General features: G+C 41.6%; 1 protein-coding gene across 11 annotated transcripts in view; it reads right to left on the bottom strand.

The window, feature by feature from the left end:
* Window positions 1-18,712, bottom strand: part of LOC128732679 (peripheral plasma membrane protein CASK) — a 780,557-nt gene that overhangs the window by 167,311 nt on the left and 594,534 nt on the right. The gene's annotated exons all lie outside the window — the stretch shown is intronic.

The following is an 18,712-nucleotide window of genomic DNA, read 5'->3' as shown; positions in this document are numbered from 1 at the left end:
GGTGGAAAGTCATTACTTGACATTTCGGGATGCCGATCACAAGCCAGTTTTTCCTGCACCAATCTACAAACAAATCTAAGAGCCTCTGCAGCCGGACACAGTCATCTATAGAACGAATCACCAAATATAATTTCAGATCATCTGCATACATCAGTTTACATCCCACTCCAAGTAGCGGTGCAATATCGTTGAAAAACAACACAAACAGAAGAGGTCCCATGTTGCTGCTTAGAGGGACACCCGAGCAGTTGGTGAACTGGGAAGAGAAACAGTTCATCGTTCATCGTCTTGCGCCCCTCAGCGGTCTCGTAAACAACCCAGTAAACCATTTGGTTTGTATATCTCGATTGCAACTGAGAAATACAACATCATATCTGAACGAAAAAGTTATATTTCACGTCAGATAAGAGCATATATGTACCAAAGTGGAGGCAATATACCTGCGAAAATTTCGACGATTATTTTTAATTCTATCTTGCATTTTATACAGCGGTTTTTATAACACGCAACTTAATTTTTCTGAATATATGATTGAGATATAACTAAATATTGCAATCATCTATACTGCTTTGTAATTCACAATCATGAGTTGTATATGAGGACACGCACGACTGCAAAACAACTTATTGTTCACTTTGTTTTGACATACTCTAATCATTATACAATTCCAATGTAAAATTGGCATGAAAACGATTTAAAGTGTACTTTCTATTACGATCTTGTGTTATCTGGGAAGCGTCCGATTGCTAAAGTAGCTTCTCAGTATTCTGCATAGATTTCCTGGGACATGCATTCCATGCAGCGAATCGGCGATGGCCTCCCAACTAGCACTGTTAAAGGCATTTTTTACGTCGATCTTCTCTTCGCTTCTGTTTGGACGACTTCTTGGCTCGCTCGATCACTGTCCGAATAGCATCCACCGTGGACTTCCCTTTCTGGAACCCAAACTGCATGTTTGACAGACCGTATTCACCTCTTGTATATCTCTGCTTCTGGATCTTCCATCTGTCCGGGAAGCTACCATCTTCTAAGCATTTCTGCAGCACGGTCCTGAACAAATCCGCGAACGCGAGCCACGTTAGGAATTCCATCCGGACCGGGGGCCTTCTTCATCTTTAGCTGTCTTGCCACTGCCACTATTTCGTCGATGGAGACCTGCAGATCGTCAGCGCTAGCCCTCTCTTCTGGACCGTATGGTGTTGTTGGCCACATCGTAGGGGCGTGCATCGGAAAAAGTCCCTCCACGATAGCCTTCAGCTTATTCGGACACAACTACCTAATTGTCGTAGGAACTTTTACTTTCACCATTACACTTCGGTACGCGCCACCCCAGGGGTTGGCGTCAGTTTCTCGGCACAGCTCCTTGAAGCAGTTACGTTTGCTTTGTTTTATCTCCCGTTTCAATGCAGCCCTGGCCACTCTAAGCGCCGCGCTACAGTCTTCCCGATCTGCTTTAGTTCTTGTGTGTGTCACAGACGAGATACAATTTTAATTTCTTCAGGAAAATTTCTGCAAAATAAATTATCTACAACTTCGTAGTAGGAAATATTGCTCTATATAACAAGAATAAAAAGTTAAAATTTTTAAAATGAGCAAAAGTGAACCACCCTAGTGACTAATTATATCAAAAGATAGTTACCTGTTTGTAAGCAAAATCTTCTGAATACATGAAATCTGTAGAGCAAATAGTTTTCGAGACATTGATTTTTGTATTGAATTTTTGTTTTTTCGACCATAGTGCAGTGTGGCTCAAATTCCCTGCACAGTTTCATTTTTCTTTTTCATTTCAGTTCCTTTTCATTTCGGTGTTGCCGTTTGAAATTTTCTTTCTCAGTTGGCATCGGCCTTTCGAATCTTTCGAATACCTCTTCTGCTAAATATTTATGATAGATTTTCTTTTTCACTCATAAAAAATCCTCCTGTGACCACAGTCACGCCCCTCAGTTTACCCGTAACATAATGATACGTTGGCATAAATTTTGACTAAGTTGGCAAAAAGTTGTGACACTTCACTCACACTGTTTCCAGCATTACACTACCGTGTGAGAGCCAAGCAAATCTGATCTGGATGAACTTTGTCCTAGAAAGGCTGCAGCACACAGAAGGTGTGGTGACTAAGAGGAAAGTTTTGAAATCCACGAATCATCCGGTACGGTATTTTTTTTTCTTTTTCCCTTTTGGATCCGTCATTTCCGCTTGCACGACGGATGTGTCCACCATCGAACGTGCCCGTTTTAGGCAACGAGAAACTTTTCAACTGCGAACGTTTGGCTATAGTTTGAACCGGCTGCTGCACGAAATGGTATCGTTTCGGCAGGACGTTACAACCGTCGGACACAGCGCAGCAGATGGAGTTTCCTGTGGCTGGCTGCAGTTCAACTTTTAAGCCGAAGGATCAAGTCAAGCGACAATTAATTGGAAGCATTTCGTTTTATTATTCTTTGGTTTGGGTAAGGATTGTTTCAGCCTAAAAAAGGCACGCCCGGTACACAAGAAAACTGTTGAAAAAGATTTTCAAGATGTCTGAAGATTGATTGTTCACCCATCTGTCACTAAAATCAATATAGATAACCTATTTTATAAATAGGGTATTTCCTCATAGCACTACTGTTTAATCCAAATAAATACTAAAATTATTAATTGCACAGGTGTTTCTACTCTGAAATTCCAATTTCGTCGGATTACATTAGTTCAAGGCTTAAAATTATTATAAACGTTCCACCGATAGAGCAAATGAACCCATGGCATCCGTTATTCGACAAACCACTAATGTGGTCCTAGCCTGGCCGACAATATTTCCTGTGAATTCCATTCATTGACCATGTTCATAAATTCGTTAACCGACACTAGCAGACCGAACACAAGCATCGGCAGACAAAAGCGGAAATTCCTCACGCGAGCGCGCTTATTGCAGCCATTGTTCATCTGTATCTAGCCATACACCGCTTCCGTGATATAATCCCTGGACCAGATCCTACTTTAGAGGCCGCTGTTATGGGTATTGTCTCTTTCTGGGTCGCACTCTCTAATCCGGTAGCAACAGCCCCACAATACAGCGCCCGAACGACCGAACTGGTTGAAGTCCATAATTAATTTTATGAGCCTCCTGACTGTGCCCGGTTATTTGTAGTCGAACCGGGGTTAAACAACGTCGTATCCCGATGTTCGATTGATAAAAATAGAACTTGTACCTATTTTATAATCGTAAAATGACGACAAAGTGAGTGGATTAGAATGAATAGACGAATTAAAATTAAAGTTAATTACTTTGAAATTCTGTAAGATTTTGGTAAATACCATGCTGGACGAAGATATAATTTCCCAGTGTTCTGCCTGTACTCAGAAATGTCTATTTTCATCTTCAAATATTAGTCAGTAGATACTAATCAAAGCTTCTAGCAACGAACAAGCAGATTACGCTACGACCGCTTCCACATCAAAAAGGCTAATACTCGGTAAGTCCTTCGAGACGAGCATATCTCTCTCTCTCTCTCTCTCTCTCTCTCTCCCACACACTGCTAACTATACTTTATCTATATATTTGCAATCAATGAGATATAAACAGGTGTTGCAATGACGGTAAAGTGATGTTAGTGCAATTAAGAAATTTCATCATGATGTGGGTGGTAACGTCCTCCCAGTTGGCCTCGAGGTAAGACGCTGGTCTAATAAGCCAGTCGTCGTATGTTCGAATCTCGGCTGGGAGAAGCTGTTAGAGTCAATAGGATCGTAGCACTGACCCCGCACTGTCCTGTATTCTAACAGCTTGTTGTGAAGTCTGTTGTATAAAAAAGAGAAGGTCAAATTTCGGAATTAGCACCCAGGCTTGGCTTGGCTTGTGGATGGTACCGAAAGTCGACCAATTACGATCAAGCGTGACGTCACCCAGATAACACAAGATCGTAATAGAAAGTGCACATTAAGTCGTATGCATGTCAATTTTACATTGGAATTGCATAATGATTAGAGTATATCAAGACGAAGTGTACAATAAGTTGTTTTGCGGTCGTGCGTGTCGTCATATACAACTTATTGCTGTGAATTGTGAAGCAGTATAGATGACTATAACATTTAGTTATATCTTAATCGTATATTGAGCTTTATTAAGTTGCGTGTTCCAAAAATTGTTGTATAGAATGCAAGATAGAATTATCAAAATTTTTGCACGTATATTGCCTCCACTTTGGTACTTATATGTTCTTATGTGGTGTGAAATAAAACTTTTTCGTGCGGATATGATTTCGTATCGCTCAGTTGCAACCGAAATATACAAACCAAATTGTTTACTGGGCAAACCCCTTTTTCGATGCGGTTCGTTTTTGTAGTCTGACGGCCATTGGTGATTCTTCGCTACTAATGCAATCAAATGCCTTCTACTTGCACACCTCTTTATGCCACATTGATTTGCAATTGTCTGTCGAGCGAGATACGCCACGGCCACCAACGTGGACGAGATACTTCCGCTCGCTCTGCCCGCTGCTGGTGTCATAATAATTCATTTGCTAATTAAATATCAGCTTCGTTGACACCGAACCATCCGGTTTCCGAATTCCCATGTTTCGGATCAATCCGATTAGGCCAATTCAATTCAAACACGGCCCGAAGGTAGACACAGATTGAAGTCGAAGTCCTCCGTCGATGCGCTGCATCCAGCGGAACTGGCGGCGGCGGCGGCGATTATCATTCCGGATTGTTTTCCGGTTGACTCTCCAGTTCCGCTGCGCCGTTTCGAAATGCAACCGGAGCGGATAAAACTGATCGCACCATTAGTGTGTGGTCGCAGTCAACCGATGCGGAATCGACCATCCATTTAGCTAATCAAATTAATTGTGCCATAAATTATTCCGCTAATTAATAAAAGCGATAGATCAGACTACTACCAGCGCGTCTGCGCTATACCACAAGCACCTGCAGCACCTGTCAAATAAACAATCCGGTACAGGCTGCTTGTTCCGTAGCTTTAATACCGGTAGAAATTGGTGCCGTCAAGGGTGCCAGGATGCTCTACGATGGCCGTCGCCAGAATTTGCCAGCCTCGAAAACACGCATGAACACGAAATCCACGGCAGTCGGTCCCAGTGGCAAATAATTCGCGCTTGGCAATACAAACACCATGACCGCATTTTGTCACTTCATTTAGGTCGTACGTTGAGCTGCTGCTTGCTGCTGCTCTCGGGACCAATTGTCCGCTCGTCCGTTCATCCGAACATCCAACGCGGAGCCCGGGACAGACGGCAGGTGAAGTACGGTAAGCGTTTAATTAATTATGGCGGAAATAAACAAAGATATTCGTTCGTTGTGTGCTGGTTCGTACCGCGGTCCGGAAGCATCCCGGGTCAGTGTGACAATAAAGGTCCTCTGTCTTCGGAAGCCGGACAGCGTGGAAGTGTTATTTGTGGTTTGGCTGTTTACGGGAGCATTTAAATATAATTTCGGACTATAAAACCCGTACCGAATTTGATGCTTTCGGGCCTGGCAGAACTGTTTTGGACTCTAGCGTCTATTGCACACAGTGAATGATTCATTTTATTTCGTTCGCTGACATGTTTGTGAAAATATTTCCAAAATTGACAGGCCATGTCTGATAAATTGTTTGTTTTCACCATCAAAAAATCAGCCGGGACGACCGCATCATTGACGTAGGTCTGCGTTAGAGGCTTGTGCTATAAAAACTTTAATACGAATTTTTTTTCACAATTCTGATCCATCTAGCAGGATCAGGGCTTCAACCGATCCTTTTTTTCTACCGCATTCTCACCACCGCGCATTCAAATTCATACCGTCTATTTAGTGGTGGAATACGAACGCTATGCATAACGCCACTAGCAGTTTGCTCAGTAATGCCTCCGCAGTGAACGGTAGAACGAACGCATTTTAATCTTTTTTAACATTTTCCTTTGCCTTTACCGTTTGGAGCAGCGAATGTCTGCCAAACAGTCAAATGACTGGCAGTCACCACGCTAACGAAAACCAACCGCGCTATCCTATGATTCACTACTACAAAAAAGCAACCACTACATGTACATGGAAGAAGTCGGTCGGACTCCGTCCAATACAAACGAACATTTTGCTTGCGTCGGACCGAGTCCGGGAGACAAACCATTACTGTGAGCAGCACCGTCATCTTATACTTCCAGTCAGTTTGCAGTTTAGATTCTTCGATATGGACGAAAAGCGGGAGTACTATTGTTGGCCTTTCTTGAGAGGCCGCACGAATTGTAAGACGGCAACAGCGCAAGCGGCAGATTGACTGGATTCAAAAAACAATCAAATGATCGTTCAAAAAGCGCAGGTTGAATGCGGAAAGCGTACGCATTCACGGCAGTCACATTCATCTTGCGATCGCTTTTCAAGCCCTAAACAGCCCTGAGCCGGGGTGGCTTATACTGTATCAACCTCTCCACTGTACTCAGTCCTGAGCTACTCGTCATCGGCTTCAATTTGGTCGAGCCCTCTAGCACCTTGGGCCCCTCTATTCATGATGCCGCTGGAGTTCTTGAATGGAACAGATTCACGACACAGTCGTCCGGCATCCTTGCGATGTGATCGGCGTACCGTAGTCTCTCGACCTTCGCCAGGATAGGAATCTCTCCAAGTAGTGCCTGTATCTCGTAGTTCATACGCGTGTGCCACTCTCCGTTTTCCATTTGTACTCCACCAAGAATAGTCCATTCGTCACGTATATCTCCCAGAAACAATGTTACAGTCTCAAGTCCGCAGAGGACTACCGACTACCAGTTATGTTTCTTGATCGAAGCGTCGTAAGGAGGAGAGAATAGGCACGATTTCCACTTTGAATGCGTCGTTGCATAACCTTACTCATGTTATTGACGGCGTTGACTAGTGATCCCAAATATATGAACTCATCAACCACTTCTAGTTCATCGCCATCAATAGTTACTGCCCGTGGCAGGCGAACATTGTTTCCTCTAGAGCCTCTTCCCACCATATATTTGATTTTTGTCGCATTGGTTTATAACCTTATCCTCCTAGTCTCCGTTTTTAGTCTGGTTTAGATTGCCTCCGCTATCTCAAGGTTTCTAGTAATGATCAAGGTCATCTGCGAAAGCTAGGATTACTTTTGCCGATGAAAGTTCTTCTCGTATCGATACCCGCTCGCCAGATCACTCCTTCAGTAATGATGTTAAATAACATACAAGACAGTCTATCTCCTTGGCGCAACCCTCTGCGCGATTCGACAGGACTCGAGCGTATCCCAGAAACAGGCACATAACGTATCACTCGCCACAGGTGACAGGCAGCTTTGATCAGCCGCTTCAGTTTGTCCCGAAAGGAAAATCGTTCTCGTGCATTACCTGCGATAACTGCTCGCGCTCGAGTGTATCATATGCTACCCTAAAATCTAGGAAAGTACGAAGCGTGGACACGTTATAGTTCCGTCTATAGCTAGGGTAGACGTTCCAGTAGTGGTGGAAACTCGAATTATTCCAATATTTTTTCAGATTTTGGTACAAGTTTGATACTTACCAAATAATAGGGTATTGTCATTATCGTCGGGCCACTGTTATGGTCATGCCATCACGATTTTACAGTTTTAGTAACTCATGATATCCATGATACAACCATTGTAAAACTTCTTACTGTGATAGCTAACTTTTCACAATATTGTGAGTTTCAATCGAGTTTCAATTCAAAACACCCGGACTGAATTCAGTGACTAAATCTTACAAAAAAAAATTTTTCCAGGCGCAATGAACTTTTCTTCAAGAAATGAATCAGGAAATGCAATTATCGAGATAAATTTTGAAAATGTATGAAGTGTGTTGTGCTGCACACGAAGACTATAGAAAAATCCCCTCCAGTAAGGTGTCTGGGAAGGCTAAGGTGAAATACTAGAAAAGGGCTATTTGTAAAGGTCGGGCCACTTGAGTAGTCATGGTTGGGCCACCATAATTTTAAGCGCAGAAGCGTAATAATCGCTAGAGAATGTCAGTCACGTAAAATGTGATGAAATAAAGCAAAATTAATACGATAAAAACTTAGATTTTTGTTGCTTTTTTTTTCATTGTAGTTGTACACTTCGGAAAAGGCGATTGTTTACAAGTTTGCCAAAATTTCACAAAAATACAATTAAAAATAGGGTATTTTTACCTATATGAGCCATTGTTCACGGAATTCATTCTTTTCATGTTTCTATATAGAATTTCAATACGTATGTATTAGATTTTCTGCGGTGGCCCAACCTGTACAACATGGCCCGACTATGACAACATTTTTTGTCTTCACGAACATGCCTATAACTTTTTTATTTTTCAAACAATCAGTTCAAAACTTTCCGGAAATATACCTTATTCTTAGACCTTTGCAACGATATATGTAGATTTCCAAAATTCCTTTTGAAACGAGAGTTATGGGCGAATTCCAAAACGTGGCCCAACCACCACGGCACTCCCCTACTAGTACTGGTAATTTTGATACTTATCAAACATGTACCAAAATCTGCAAAAATAATGGAATAATTCGAGTTTCCACCACTACTGGTACTACCACACCTACTGGAGCATCTACCTTAATATTGAGTAAAAAATCATGAGTTTTCGTGTCTTCTAGAATTGAATACATAGGTTAAAAGCGTTTTGACCGTAATTTTAGAAGGAGAGCTATTTTACATCATCGAATGCTTTTGCTAAAGACGAAATTGGCAAATGTCAAGTTCAAACCCGGTAAGACTTGTCGGCAAGACGTCGTCCAACACAAGCGAACCTTTTGCTTACGTCTGTCCGACGTCGTGCGACAAATTCTTACTAAGAAGTCTCACTTCCACTTTATTATGCCAAAGTGAGCTTTTCCAAAAAAATCTACAAAATACAAATCTTGAAAATAAAATATTAGTGGCAATAGTAAAATAGATAGTCAGACTGAGTACAGTTTTGTCGTCCGTGCTTGGGAAATGGAGATATTGTGAAGAAGATGACTAAAGATTTCAACTAAACCTTCAAAAGCGTTAAAAGTCAGTTTACTTTTCACCAAGCGCACGTTCCGTCTGCAGTTGTACTAGCAATGATCGAAAAGTAAACTGCGTTCCAACTATCGGATGTTATTCCCTTCCGTCCGAATATGTTTTACCCTGTTGCCAGGTATACCAATAACCAGTAAATAATCAGTCTATCCCATCCAACGTGCTGAAAAATGGCAGAGAATCTAGAAGTGAACAGAAGCATGTGATTTCTTTGCAATACACTTTGCTTCTGTCGTCCAAGCCGAACAATCGCGTTCTAATGTCTCGCTGGATTCTGTCGACCCATGCACCTTCCAGCATTGGTGGATACGTCTAAAGTTTCGCCCGCCATGACTGTTGCTGCCTAAAAAAAGTTAGAAAGCTTTTACGTTCCTGGACCGGATGGGAGCCCTGCTGTTGTTTTTTGTTGCAGTGCTAGTGCATTTGCCGAGCCACTAGCCTTCGTTTCCAATCGTTCATTCCATCGAGGAAAATTTCCTGCCAGCTGGAAGCTGGCATACATGTTTCCCGTTATAAAAGTGGGGATCGTCTTATATCTCCTCTGACTAGCATGGTTTCGTTCCAGGTAGATCCGTAAGTACGAACTTTTTGAACTTCATTATCACTATTTCGACAGCTATAGAAGGCAGAACGTAAGTTGATGTTAGCTATACGGATCTAAAGGCGGCTTTCGACAAAATTGATCATAACGTATTACTCCATACATTGTTACGAATGGAAGCATCGAGCAGAATGGTGTCCTGATGTTCGTCTTATCTAACTAGAACAACGCTGCAAGTCAAGCACGGCAAATGCGTGTCTTCACCCTTTGGTAATATATCTAGCTGTTTGTGATCGTCGTTAGGGTGGGTCGGTTACCGGCAGGGTTTTGTAAAAAGAAGATATAGGGTTTATAAACGAAGTGAAATAAACATTTTTTAGCATTTTTTATCAGCTTTCCGACGCTGGTCTTGAAATTGAAATCGGTTGAGGGGATCATGGCGAAGACGGCGATTTTTTGATAAAACCCAACATGGCGTCCAAATCCAAGATGGCCGCCAAATTTTTTCACTTTGTTTATAAGCCCTATCCCTCCTCTTTACATAACCGTGTCGTTTATAGTTTGTTTCATAGCAAATTTTGGACAATATCATAGCAATATCACAATAATTATATAAAGATTGTGAACCTTGCTACAAATAACTGGTTGTTTTATTCAGTTAATGCTCTTGTACACCTAATTTGATGAATGTTTCTTGTAGCATTTTTTCTCAGCTTTCCAATGGTTGTCCTAAAATGAAAATCGGCTGGGGGGCTCATGGTGAAAATGGTGATTTTTCGATGAAATCCCATAATGGGACCAAATCCAAGATAGCCGCCAAAAAATTTTTACTCCATTTGAAAACCCTGTTCTTCTTTTTTACAGAACCGGGCCATTTGTTAGTTGTTTCATGGGAAATTTATGAAATATCACATGATGTAGATCTCAAGGTTTGCTTAAAATTAATCTTTTTTAGAAACTATTAGGCCCCTTGGCGAACGAGGAGTTCACTACCTCGAGGTATCAAAAGTGTAATTCTTATTTTTTAGCCATTTTCAACCAATTAAGCGTAAAACTTCCAATATTTGAACATCTCGTGTCAGTGGGCTCGTTTCAGCGAGAATTTCTCCTACGTCAACTTGTAATTTGAGATAATCACAGTATCAGTCTTGATAGGTAAAAATATTTTTACATCTACATGTATTAAGATTGTAGCATTGGACAACGCATCCGAGAGCCTACTCATCACCAGTATGAAAAGCAACGGACCTACATGACTACCTAGCAGTACTCTCGAATTGACAGAGAACGAAGCGAATAAATACGTCCTTGCGACCGTTTCCTACAGATGATCGAAAACTATTTGATCAAAAAGCTTCGGTATGGACGATTGGATAGTCATTCCACGATTGTCCTCAACCTCTAAGCGAAACCTTTTTTTTATGAATTTTGCGAGACACCTTCAAAATCGAGGGGAAATAATCTGTAGCCAGAGATGCATTAAATAAACACGCGAGAGATGAGAAATTGTTGAGTGAGTGACTCACTCAATGATGATCAATGTTGCTCCATTTTATGGTACAAAATAAATTTAATGCAATGAAATGGGTAGAAGACTTCCGGATCAATTTGTGACAAAATTTCAAAAATCGGTCTGGAGCTTACTAAATAATTAATAGGGTAAGGGATCTATTTTTCGACCCTGTGCTACTTTTCGCACCATTACTGAAACATTCATCAAATAAATTCCTAAGGGAAATGTAGAGAAACGCTATTATTTAGGATATTGTCAAGGTTGTTATTTGCTAGAGATTTTTCAATACCCCACTAAAATTAGGCTCAGTATGTCCAAATAATCAAGACTTTTAAACTGGAACTGGAGTTCGAGTGTTTTCTTTCCGTGTAGTGAAAACAGATAAGGAATTAAACTTTCCATTAATTGTGTATATTAGGACACTGAATTCATGCAATATGTTATTATACAAAGAAAAGGCTATATTTCTGTCTAATTTTCTTTTGTTGCAGTGCATATTTGTTTTTATAATGTAATTGAAGACGTAGTACGTAAGTACGTAAGTACGAAAACTGAAACGCGAAACTGTTTGTGTTCTAGATTTCGACCGGTCGAAACCGCCTGTTGTATGCTTTCAAATCCGCTTGTTTCATTTTTCGACCCATCGTTCAAAAGCCTTGGAAGTGAAAGGTAGCCAGATCTGGAACAAATTGTATGATTTCAGGCGTTTTCCGGGATTGAATTCCAAACATTTTCGATCTTTTCATTCAAAGGAGAAGGGTAATCGAAATACTCTACCAAAAAGGCTTACGGCTTAGTTTTAAAAAAAATAATACCAATGTGATATTACAGAAATGTTGCAGTTATTTTATTGCATTAAATTCATCAATTTAAACGACTCCAAACTTTGAAAATACATTACTTTGTACTTAGGTCGAATATTCAAACACGCAAGGTTCTAAAACTAAAACAAGGGGTCGAAAATGAGCCCAATGGGATATTAAATTGAAACGAGAAAATAAGTAAAAAATATACATCGTCCACTTATTTCCTTTTAAATATTAACTGAATATACATCCTTTTCTACCATTATATCATATTGTCGAAAAAACAGCGCTATTAGGACGATATATTGCAATTTTTTAGCCATGCGTTGGTTTCATAGGTCGAATTATAGTGCCCTTACCCTAGTTAAAATCTAACCACTAGAAATCTAGACCACTAGACTGCTGGTTGAAGTAGTAGAAGCAGAACCGTAGAGCGATCGAAGATCATTGCTAATTAACTAGGCTGTCCAATTTTAGATCCGTCTGGAAAATGAATCCCAGATTCTTCGCACTCTTTGTCCACTCAACAGTTTGCCCGTCGATAGTAATAGAAGGTAAAAAGTTGGTTTGATCTGTGCTTCTACGACGACTCTTCAAAAACATTACTGTGCTTTTCGATTGGTTGACGAACAACTGGTTACGTTGAGACCATTCCGTTATTCTTGCTAGATCTTCGTTCATCATCCTAATAAATTTATGAGAATAAAGACCAAGGCGGTGGATCTACAGCTAAACGTCATCCGCATACATCTGTGTTAAGCAACATCTTAGTATGGAGGGTAAATCGATGACATAACAACAAAAAAGTAGAGGTCCGAGCATTGAGCCTTGGGGAACTCCAGATGGTGAAAATCTCACTGCGAACTGTTGATCTCCACAGAACACGGTTTGGGATTACCGTCGTAAAAATGAATCATTTTAAAAAATTTTATAAAAGGACCTTGTTATTACAATCGTAAAATTCTTGTTTCGATTGTACAAAATTGATTCGAAATGCCTTCGCGTGCACAATTTGAAACAGGATGTATTTGAAATCGCCGATGGAACTAAATTTTGATATTTAATTAGAGAGGCTTAAAACATGTCAAGTTTAATATTATTCCAGCATGTTTTTGCGTACCGTAAGTAATCCTACACGTCAATTTAAACAACATCGCTTTTTTGCTATGATTTCTCCTCGCAATTGCTGCTGGAATCTCATAAATTCAAAACTCCGACCGCGTGTCAACACGTTCAAAATGAAGTTTCACTCCGAAAACCAACCAACCAAAGTTGATTAACAGTGTTGAAATTCACTTTCCTAACACACATCAACCGCAGCCGTCAACCTTCTAACCGAACCCACCAACACCACCACCATCACCCTCCACCGATCAACCACTGCTGCGACACCGTGGGTTGTGTGCAGCGCATCCTACGACGGACGACGAACCGTCGACAGTTGGCTGAGCTGGGAAGGACGTAAGCAACTTTTCCCCGTTTTTTTTGCTTCAGTCAGTCCTGCTTGAAATGCAAATTAAACGTGAGGGAGCTAATCTCCGCTCTGCTGGCAGCAGCGAAAAACATCATCCCGCATCGTTTATCGAGCAACTTTGGCCATCCCACATGGTGTAGTGGTGCTGGATGCGTTCCAGCAACCGTCGAAGGGAAAACGATTCTGTTGCTGCTGCTGCTGCTGCTACTGCTGCAGCGGATCTCCTGGAACATCCTCCGTCCCGGGTATGAATAATGCAGTGAAACCATCCGACTCATACTGGTTGAATGGATGATGTTGGACAAAGTAAGTCGATGAAGTTGGGAGGAAATGAGGCGAAAGTGCGGTCTGATTAAGTTGTTGGAGACGTTGGCTGTTGGTTGATGTACGCTGTTGCATTGATGGTATTTTTTTTCATGGAATGAGAAAAAAAACCAGTTGGAATGACATCATCATGACACATCAATTACAATAAAAGGTAATCAAACAATGTTCATTTGCTGGTTGAGTTGCTGCGAGTAAATATTTTCAATTGTGATGTTGACTATTCAGTTTGTGAACAAAAGCTTGATTTTCTGAAACGAGATGTTATTTTTGTTTGTTTTTTATTTCTGTTTCCATTGAACCACCAACGTTTCCCCAGTAAGTTTTTCTCATTCGCTTCATGCTGGTTCGGATTCTTTCTGAGCTGCTGAACTTTCTGACTTTCGGAAAAACTCGGTCAGACGAAAGTTCTGCATAGAAAATGTCACCTTTCCACTTGATAGGAACCTTGGGAAGGTCCGATCTGTGTCGGCATATGTAAGCCACCATCATCATCGCAACTTATTGCTCTGGTTTCTGGTTGAAAGTGCCAGTCGAGCTGTGTGTGTGTGTACAGTGTATGCTTTTGATGACCTCGTTCTATGCTTTTGCTTGGAAAAGTGGCAGAATTTATGCTTTTGACAGGCGTAAAAACCGAATCAGAGAGCTGATAAATTATGAATCGATTTCCTTCCGCAGCCGAGCTAAGCTCTGGAAGTTGGTTGCTGTTGAACGGAAAGATTTTCTCCGCCTGATGTATTGCATGGACAGGAGCAGTTAGGTTGAAGTAATTCGGCAAGATACCGTACTGAATTCGGTTAAGCTTCTACTTTGACGCCGGCTAGGAATAGTCAGGTTAGATGGTTTGGAAATGAAATCGAAGTAAACTTTCAAGTTAAAAAAAGAAAAATACCGAAAGGTTAGCTGCAGAATGGAACACTGCAGGACGAAATCAAACGCACTGGTTGGGGGGATGACTATCCTGTTTTAGTGCTTTCATGTCCTGATGGTGGACTCCACTTATATAAATTGTTTTTTTCTTCTTCTTTTACTGGCCGAGGATAGCGCACGAGGTGGACATACATTTTCTTTATACGGATTCTGTATGGTTTCGAATGGAGCATGGAATCTTTTTTTTCAACTGACTAAAACGCATATGTTGTTGCACTCCTTTGAACTTTGCACCATGCACCATGTGCGATAATAGTGATAGCCTGAAAAGGGAGCGGAAAATATGTCGTTTATGATATCAAAGTAAATGTTATTACGTGGATTGCTGCAGCGATGTTGTGCTTGATTCTGAGAATATTATCGGTGAATATTGCATCATAGTAATATAATGCACAGTGGGAATGTTTTCGAAAAAAGTCCTTTATCTCTGTAGGAATGCCGATGAGTTAGAGTCCATCTTTTGATATCAGAAGACAGATATTTTCATAAGGATTCCTATGGCATGGTTTTAGCTCACGCCAGGCGTCTGTTTCTATCCATAAATATGAGTTAAACAACACAGGGTGCATTCTTTTTATCAAAAGCTACATAGTAATTCTATTCATTCCTTGTTTGTATTCAAAAGGTGCAAAACATCGGGACTCGAAATCAAAATCTCCATCGAAAAACAGACTGTACTTTGACAGACAGTGCTTCTCTAAGATTTGCTACAACAGTCACGTCAAGGTTCTGGCAATGTTAATGCCAAGTGCGATAAAAAAAGTTGGTATGGTTATTGTTATTAGTGTTTTAACACTTGTGCACGACTGTCAGCGAAGTTGCTTGGGAAAGAACAAACCTGCCGTCTAATGTTGTGTTCATATTGCCAACAACGGGTCAAATTCTGCTTTCTACCTCGTACATTACGGTTTCATTTGCAGTTCGAAACCACCTTCATGTTCGGTTGCCAATATGGCACCTGAATCGCTTTTTTGGCATAATCTCGTTTTTGCCTTTTCCACCCCGGAAATTAGTCCGGTGGCAGGAGCAAGCCGGTTTGATCAGCTGCGCAGATGGTAGCTCGCTCCACAAATGTACGTTCCACTTCCGCCGGCCACACGCTGTACCGCAAAATAAGGTCATAATTTAACCTAGAAGTTCTCTATTCTCGTACGACTAATAAAGATTGCTCCGAATGCCTCCGAACTGTCGCTGAAAATGGCCTACAAAGAGCGTTTCGTAGAAGAAGAAAAAAACTCCCGTTAGTGCAGATACGATAACTGAAAAAGAGGTGATAAAACTGGAATACAATGACCCCGTTGGCCAAATGTCACCCATTTTCACCGTATCACTGGCGTAACGTGTGCTTCCGGAGCCCATCCTGCCATGATACACTGTACGTGTGTATAGGTTAGTGTACGTGTGACCTGTGCGCTGATTTGCTTCACCTTTTAGTTGTGTCCCGGCCTCCTCCGTTAGGGGAACAACGCCTTCAAGTGCGCAGAGTTGCCTACTTTGGATAATGAATGTGCCATTTGCGCTACTCTTTTTTTTTCTTCCCACCTTTCACTTGCTGCCAGACCAGGTGTCAACAGGTTTTCACTTTCTTCTTTGCAATTGTTTTATTTTTTCTGATGATAGTTGAATAATTAGCTGGAAGCTGGAAAATATTTTTTATTAAACATTCCTACAAAAAAGAAGAGTAATGAAAACTTAAAACCGCTACTGCAACCACATTAAAGATACAAAACTAATAACACTACCAAACAGGATAGCAACACAGTACCTAGCAGAGTGGCGAATTCCACAGCCACTAGATTATAAATTCCTGCAAAATATAGTGGGTCATCACCATTTTAAGCGGGTATTTCCTGCTCCCAAGCGGGCTCTCCAGCACCGTGCGAAGCCCTGCGATGGCAGCTCCCGTGTGATTTCTGGATCGTCCGTCCGTCCATCGTTTGCATGCACTATTCAAACGGCAATAACTACTGAACCATCGACCGTCCTCGGTCCACCCTGGCGTTCACTCGCGAGTGGATGTGTGAGTGGCTGTGCGATATACATAATAGATTCATTTAGATGCGACTCATTCAAAGCGAGGATGACGGAAAGTGTTTCTCATCGAAGAAGAAGTGCTATCCCGAGCACCAGAACGACGAGCGAAACTACCGCTGGCAGCACTGCTGGTGCTTGGCCGTGTCGAGTAGGCAACGACCTGTGACCTATTGGCTTTTGTCATAATTTTTTACCGGATAGACCTAGTTTTCATTACGTTCGCTGCCGCTACTGCTGCTGCTGCTGCTCGGCTCTGATAGATCCGTCCGGACCTGTGCCATGTTGAAGCCCCGGGCTCTGTGCTGTGCGCTGAGAATGGTCGCTGGCTGGCCGTGAGCTGGAAGCCCGGATTTATGACGTAACAAACCAGAAGGGCACTCGAACCGATGATGCTTCGAGTTGGTTAGTGAACTACTTTTTCATCCCGAAGATTTGAGCCGTACAGTTAAATTGTTGCGTGCCAGGATAGGGAGACCCGAAAAACACTTATGGCACATGGAATTAGGGTGTTAGAACTGGAGTTGGCACCTGTGGAGTTCAGTGATTTCGAACCACTAATGGTCAAATTGTCCGCGGAAAACACAATATTGTTCTATATTTAATCGAAAAAATCAATAAATTCAAGTGTTTATAACTTGAACGGTGACTAACTCAAACAATACTTTCGTGTTTCCGCCTTTTGTGTTTCGATCAAATACATTTTCGGCCTTCTGGGACGGTTGCCGAATTTCGGTCATTGGTAATTCAGCTATTTGTCATTCGACCATTCGGTACCAGCCCGATGAGTCGATGCTAGGGCTAGCGAAAACTAACAAGAGTAGGTAGACCGGGTTACTTACGAATGGCCGAAACACAAATGACCGAATCACGGTAGACCGAGACACAAATGGCATAATCGATCTAATGGCCGAATCACAAATGACCGAACACGGATAGTCGAAACATAAATCACCGAAATGACGCATGGCATAATGGATCTACTGGCCGAATCACAAATGACCGAAACAAGAATGACCGAATATTATAATCGGCCGAAAAGATTCACGGCCTTCAATCGGCACAAATGTTGGGTATATGCCGTTCTTACTCGCAACCGCTCATTCGGACTTAACCAAGGGATAATCCCTATTAGTCAGTAAACCTAGGAAAATAGGAACCTAAATAAAAGTGGGTTATAAGCACATAACAAAGGCGTTCTTAAAGCCTATTTTTTTTGGTTTTGTAGTCAATAGTGATGTAGGTCTCTCGATTGGCCTCGACGTATGATGCTGCCAATAATAATAAGCCAATCGTCGTATGTTCGAATCCCAACTGGGAGAGGCTGTTAGAGTCAATAGGATCGTAGCAACTGGCCCTGCAATTGTTCTGCACTCTAACAGCTGGCTGCGAAGTCTGTCGTATAAAAACAGAAGGTCAAGTTTCGATAACTGAATGTAGCACCTAGGCTTTGCTTTACTTAGTGGTGTTGCTTATTTTGTTTTTTGGCGTAGAACTACGTTTTACCGCAGGGTGTCAATGCAAAATTTATATTCAACCCAGCGTCACGAAAGAATGAAAGATTTTAACCGTTAATAGCTCTTTCAATTCAGAACGGATTTTGTTGGTTCGCTTACCGTTTGATTCACAAAAGAAGCAGCAATTGGGTGGTTTTTATGAAAAGACAGTTTCACAATCGCTAGATAGTCGAATTTGCACTGCTGCTATTGCTTCAAGAAGCAGAAGAATCAACCTATGACACTTGCGTGGCAACGCCTTCTTCACGTGTAAAGGCTACTGAAATGCTATACAATGTCAGACACGGACTGCTCGACTCGACTGCTTGTCTCAATTGTTCGACTTGACTGCTTGACTCGAATATTCGACTGGACTGCTCTAATCGACTGCTTGACACAACTGCCCGATTAATTTTCGCCTCGACAGTTTGAATTGACTGCGCGCCTCGACTGCCGACTCTGCTGTTAAATTGAACTGATCGACTCGACTACTCGACTTGACTGCTTGATCGTATTGCTCAACTGGATTGCTCAACTCGACCGTTCGATTGGATTGCTCAACTCGACTGCTCGCCTCAGGTACTCAAATCAACTGCTTGATTCGACTTGACTGGCCT

The sequence above is a fragment of the Sabethes cyaneus genome, chromosome 1, assembly GCF_943734655.1.
Source record: "Sabethes cyaneus chromosome 1, idSabCyanKW18_F2, whole genome shotgun sequence".
NCBI lineage: Eukaryota > Metazoa > Arthropoda > Insecta > Diptera > Culicidae > Sabethes > Sabethes cyaneus.
This window is presented reverse-complemented; position numbering and strand designations above follow the sequence as displayed.